The sequence below is a fragment of the Papaver somniferum genome, unplaced genomic scaffold, assembly GCF_003573695.1.
Source record: "Papaver somniferum cultivar HN1 unplaced genomic scaffold, ASM357369v1 unplaced-scaffold_84, whole genome shotgun sequence".
Classification (NCBI taxonomy): domain Eukaryota; kingdom Viridiplantae; phylum Streptophyta; class Magnoliopsida; order Ranunculales; family Papaveraceae; genus Papaver; species Papaver somniferum.
The window spans coordinates 634,034-640,898 of NW_020651415.1; the positions used below are offsets into that span (position 1 = coordinate 634,034).

The following is a 6,865-nucleotide window of genomic DNA, read 5'->3' on the forward strand; positions in this document are numbered from 1 at the left end:
TAAACCTGAGAAAAACTTTGAGATGTTACATAATTCTATCACAAAGATGAGTTTAAGATAACATAATTCTAACTGCAGATTTAAGAAAGAATGAAAATAAAATAAAATAATAGAATTTATGTTGCCAAAGTGTGGGTTTTTGTGTTTTTAAGGACTCCTCAAGAGACCCAAAAAGTTGATAGCATCAACTAATTAATCTGGATTCTTAGTTTTATACCAAATTCTAAAAACACATAGAGGATAGTTCGACCTGACATAATCGAATCAGGTGGCTGCCATAATATAATTTGAAAATCCTACTACAAGGATAACAAATTTGAATATGTTCCCAACCACATTTCTTGTGTAAATGCAATACGAGTCCTTCAAGGACTACCACGCCAAAAACATCATACATGGAGAACAAAAATTCATTGAATCAATCCTAGGGTTGAGAAAAATAGAACCCTCAAATCGTTTTTACAACGAATAAATTTCTCGTATAAAGACGCAATAAGACTACAGCAACCTGTAATTAATAGGCTTGGCATGTTAAATTTGGACCCGAAATTGTGTTAGTCGACAAATTATAATATCCAATCTAATTTGGATTGTATGCCAACCAATCATATATGTTGATTTTCCTCTGCAGAGGTCGGGGTTCACAACCACCATCATTTATTATTTCAAAATATAATATAAATGAATATTCGACAATTTACAGCTTATTACGATCCCACATAATTCCCAAATGTACGCATACTTTGAAAACTTCAAAATTTACTGGTACCAGTGCCCACGGGCGTTATAATGAATTTTGAGAATGTGAATCATATTATGATAGACTCTGTTGGAGCATATTTGTAGCCTGTATAAAATGCTACATGCTTGAAAGATGTGATTGGATTTGCCTTTTCAAACGGCATAAGCTTATTGGAAACCTAATGAGATTTTTTTCACGCCTATTTAATGACAACCTTTTTCGATTTGATCATGATGAGAGAGAAGTGACATACCCTCTAAGTTAATTAATGTCAACCTTTAATAGGATAGAGTCTCCTCCTGATTCTGGCGGAAATTGTCATCTCATATATGAAAACAAATTTCGTAGAGTATTACCCGATTAAATCAAGGACATATACTCATCATAATTTCTGGATTTTAACAATACCAGTTGGACTGCAGATAATGACTTCAAAGACAAAAAAAATTGCCCTTAAAAACTATAGTCTACTGCTTGACATACAAATTTAACATCAACCATAGATTTTAATGGTTATAGCAAAAACCATATAAAATATGCAACCAAATCTCCAATTAACTATAAGGTCGACAATATCCATTCACCTAAGAATGAAATTATGGACACTTTATTTCATCAAAATAAATTAATTTTAAGATCAATATAGTCATTACAAAGACTAATTAATAAGATAGGCTAACAAGACGGGTGCGCACCCTTTGATCTTTAGTGTCCAATTCCGACTACAAGTGGAACAATTTAAAATTTTGGAGAATAATACAAGGAAGAGAACTAAGAATTGTTAAATATCCCTCAGGAATGCAGCAATTCTCCATCTCATTGATGTTTGGAATTGTGAATACATGATAACGACATTTCATCCTTTTAGGATTTACAGAGAAACCAGTTTTGGTTGGCTTATATAATTCTTTTCTAAGAACATAAAGAAATCATTGTCATTATCGACTTTGAAAGAACAAAATTCAATATGTGGTCGAAAAATTCGCTCATTTTTGGAAAAAATTTAGAAAATATGCCCAATCTTATGGAAACGATGGAGAGAATTAGCACCAGTTAGTTTATACGATTTATCAAACTCTTGTATAGACAAAATAAATAAAAAAATCATCGTTTTAGTCATCGCAATGGAAAAATCCACTTTCGTGGTCGATGTACGAATTCTAGTAAAGAGAAAAATAGAAACCATATAGAAAAATCACATGATCCTTGTATAGAGAACAAGGATACCATATTTAATTGGTCTTAGATTTTTCAACCATGGATGTGATTAGATACCGTAAGGTAATTAAATCGCGATGACACCAATTTTTGGTGACTATAGTTTTATTAAGGGAACAGAAACTGTAAATCATATTTCGATGGATTTTTTTTAACTGATCTTTTTCTTCTGTTTGAAAAAAAAATAGAGAAGAAAGAAAACATCAATTTTTGGTGATTACGGTTTCACTAGAATAATAAAAATGGTAAACCATCTTCCGATAAATTTTTGACTTCTCCTTTGTATAAAAAAATAAGAAAGTAAAGGTGAATTAACTTATTTAGAAAGATAAATAAAAATTGATCACCCGTATCCAATATACCACACAAACGAAATTTCCTTTTATTTGGGGAAAGAAAATATGAAAATGGTATAGCTATTATAAGAAAAATCAAATAAAACAAAGATGTCACTTACCCGGCTATAATGTTTAATCCTTATTGTAGGAATTACTGGCTAGTCCAGTTCTAGCAGACCCAGTTAATGGCTAGTCCACCCGTGGAAAAGATTTACTCTCTAGTCCAAAAACTTCGTGGAGACTATAAAGTGTATTTTATAAATTCCTAAAACACCCTTCCAGGTCTAATTAGTATCAACATATGTAAATGTTACTAGTAGTATGTTACTACATACTAGTAGTATCAATACGGTGATACTACGTATTAATATGTATTGTACTAGTAGTAACAAAAATATCTTATTGTTACTAGTAAATTATGTAACTAATTTACTATACTAAACTAGTATACTACTATAGTATAGTATACTAGTAACTAGTAAACTAGTAGTAACTAGTACTAGTAGTAAAATATGTAGTATCAATACATAACAATTTTTTTTTGATATGTAGTATCAATACATAACATACTACATATCAATATGTAGTATCAATATATAACATACTACATATCAAACATACTACATATCAATATATAACATACTACATGTCAATATGTAGTATCACTATATAACATATTACATATCAATATGTAGTATCAATATATAACATATTACTACTAGTATACTACATACTACATATGTTATTACTACATATTACATACTGGTTACTACTAGTATATTACATACTACATATGTTATTACTACATACTAGTTACTACTAATTACTACTAGTATACTAGTTACTACTAGTATACTATACTACATATCAATATATAACATACTACATATCAATATGTAGTATCAATATATAACATACTACATATCAAACATACTACATATCAATATATAACATACTACACGTCAATATGTAGTATCAATGCATAACATACTACATATCAATATGTAATATCAATACATAACATATTACTACTAGTATACTACATACTACATATGTTATTACTACATACTAGTTACTACTAGTATATTACATACTACATATGTTATTACTACATACTACATACTAGTTACTACTAATTACTACTAGTATACAAGTATTACTACTAGTATACAAGTATACAAGTAAACTACATATGTAATATGTAGTAACATATATATTATTATACGTAATGTTATATACTAGGGTTAGTAGAGTAAATTTACTCTTTTCAAAACTTTTTTGGATTAGGGAGTAAATATTTTTTGACGCTGGACTAGCCAGTAACCCGGGTCGGGTTTTTGGACTAAACAGTAAATCCCTCTCAATAAAAGTAAGAGCAGTTGATAATCTGCACTCTTGATTCGTCTAATTCCAATCATGCATACATTCTTAAATAGTTCATACTTCCAATCCCTAGTTTAACACGGGTGTGGCATTCAGCTTGCAAGACTAGGTTTCGTATACAGACATCATGCGATCATTCTAGCTTGAGCATTAAAATGGTCAGCTAGGCTCATTCAGAGAAGCATATAAGGACACAAATACACATTGATTATATAAGAAATTTTATCTGTTTTTTACAACTTGTATGACGCTACAAAAATGATCGGAAAAACACATTGGAAGCCATTGTCCTGTAATGAATTTGAAATTTACTAGCATCTCATCTTTTGTGAATATAGGTATAAATACATACAATCAGAAGAACGAGCGTGGGCGATACTCAAGGCTTCTTTTAACCTTCTTCACTCAGAAAGCCCTTCAATTTTAACAACCTAGAACTGCTGACGTAGGCTTTGGTTGGCATTAAGCAATTTTATCTTCACCTCTGTCTTCAGCTGACACACGACGAGAAGAAGAACCAAAGACAAACTGGGACAGCTTCTGTTTTAGATCAAAAGCCAATATTATAGCGTTAGACGTGCAAAACATGACAGGTGAAAGCAAACAACTAGAAGAATCTATCACTGCTTCTTGTTTCTCAGTCCAAGGATTTTGGTGATGTAGAAGAGGACCCCAAAAACACATGTCTTTGAAGTCATGAACCCTTGTTCAGTGGTAAGTCTCTGTGGAGAAGAGGTTCCACGTCCAGATCGATATGACTGATCATTGCAATTGCTTCTTGTCTCTCTCCGTAAGATGCCCAAGTTACTGTATAAAGCCCTGCAATGATGAGAGACCCACCTATGATGCTGCACATGGAAATCGGTGAAGTTAGCTTTACCCTCAGGTTCTCGTGGCAATGTAATAAACATATAATTAGAATCTCTTCTCTTTCTAATCTATTTCTCCATGATGGCGAACCAAACTTCAGTTAGATTAGTCTGCAAAACCAAAGTGGTTACTCACCCAAAGTTCTTGCTCTAAAGAAGATGTTACAAATTTTTCTTAAATACCAACCCTTTTAACATAAACATAAATGGACATGAACTTGTGGTTTTAAGATGTTTGATCAAAACATAAAAATAAGGATTAAAGTAGAACCTTCCAAGATAAATAGCGTCTCCAAGGAAAATCTTTGAAAAAAAAGCAGATGCAAAAGGTTGAAGTGGCTTATAGAGAGAAACTAAAGCTGGCCCCAATATCTTGTTGGACCATGTCGTGGCTCCATAATTTACAGCAGACGCAATAATCCCCTAGCAGAAACAAGAAGAAAGAACTGTATTTTCAGCTCAGGTTTCATTTTGCGTACATCACACAGTGGTCCAAATTTTAGTCCAAAAACTCCCTGCAAGAACTAGATTAAGAATAAATACTCGAAATCACATGGTTCCTAAGCTTACTTACGAAAGCTCGCCGTATTATCAACTTGGGAATAATGGCAGTTACAACTACAGTAATTGGTAGGAAATCTACTAGATAGACTTGTTTTTGCTTCAATTTAACTAAACAACGGAAATAAAGCAAGCTACGCATTTTAAGGTATTGATTCATGCTTCTTAATGTCATATCCAGGGTTAAACTGGTACACTGAACTTGGCCAACATTTGGGTTCACCATATAACTAACATAGTAAAAACTGATTCGAAGTACTTACAGCGTATAAAACTGCAGCTCACTCAGATCGGGTTAAGGTCCAGACAGTATTTCCATCGGTGGCAGAAATTCCAGCAATTACCATGAACATTGCACCAAAAAGGTATGAGTATGCAGTCACTGATAGGCTGGCCGGATACTTGAGTAGCAAGGGAGCCTGGAATTAGTACCCAACACACAAAACAATATCTACAATTAAAATTATTCACCTTTCACAAGTCCATCATTACCATGGTCACTACTATAAAATGATAAATACCTGGAAGGATAGATAAGTAGCCATGCAAAAGCAGTTCCCAATCAAGCAGAGCATTCCAATGTGAAACTTGGTAAGACCAATACCCAGCAAACCAGAAATGAACCATCCAGCAGTTTCTGGTTGTGCCCCAGCAATTAAATCATCCGCTGCAGCACCGTGCAACAATTCAGTAACATCATCACCGGATATAGCTGGACCCTTGAACAGGACCATTAGTATAGCTCCAGATACACATACTACTGTCCCCCCTACCTTCAATTGACCTTCAGTTTTCAGCAAATTCACTTTTTCAGTACTGCAAAAATTTAATCTCCCTAATCACCCAAAATGCAAGGAAAATATAACAAAGTTGAAATGGACAAAAGGAGGATGAAAAATTAGAGTTCACCCCATAAAAGCTGCAAAAACAAAGGTAAACACAGGGATTGCAGGTTGAACAGCAGCAGCATATGTTGGATTTGTATAGCCAAGCCCCATTAGAAACAACAGCTGATTCCCAAATACCCTGGTCAATTCCCAAATAAGTTGGATTGAAAATTAACAAAATTTTGACAAAATTGAATAATGGGTTTTTCTCAAATCATAATCAATTCTTGAAATTTGACAAATTTGAAGAAAGGGGGTTTTGATTTGATTACCTACCCAGTTAATCCAAGGAAGAAGAAAGATACGAGGATACTGAAATTGAAAGGAAGACGAATCCTTCTGTCACGAAAGTAAGCAACAGGTGCAAGTAATGAAAGAGCAATAAGATCACGCTAGACACAGAATACAATCTGATTGATACCATCATGGAGAGCAACACTGGATATGATATGATAACCACCATATAAAATCTGTACTATTGCCATTGTTGAATGAGCTTTCCATATTGTTTCCCTCTCTATTACTGCAACTCCAGTCGCCATTGGTACCGAGTTTTTAATTTCTTCCTCGACTGATCAGGAGTTTCTTTCTGGGGGTGGAGTTTTTGGATCAGTCTTGAAGGAAGATGAAGGAATAGTATTGTGTCTTGTTGTTTTAATTTTTAAGTAAGGTTTTGTCTTCTGATGGGATACCAAAGGGTGAGAAAATTTTTGACAGTTTTCCTTTCTTTTGTGGACAGTTTCTAACGAATTTAATTTCTCATTTTCTCCTCCAAAAATATCATTTCTTAAAACGGCCGAGGAGTTATAATCCTTAATTTGTCACTGTCCATCCACACAAAACTCGTCAAAACAAAAGTAACACAAA

The 6,865-nt window shown here is 33.3% G+C and overlaps 1 pseudogene; it reads right to left on the minus strand.

The window, feature by feature from the left end:
• Positions 1-3,905: 3,905 nt before the first annotated feature.
• Positions 3,906-6,665, minus strand: LOC113345967 (annotated as a pseudogene).
• Between the last annotated feature and the right edge of the window lie 200 nt (positions 6,666-6,865).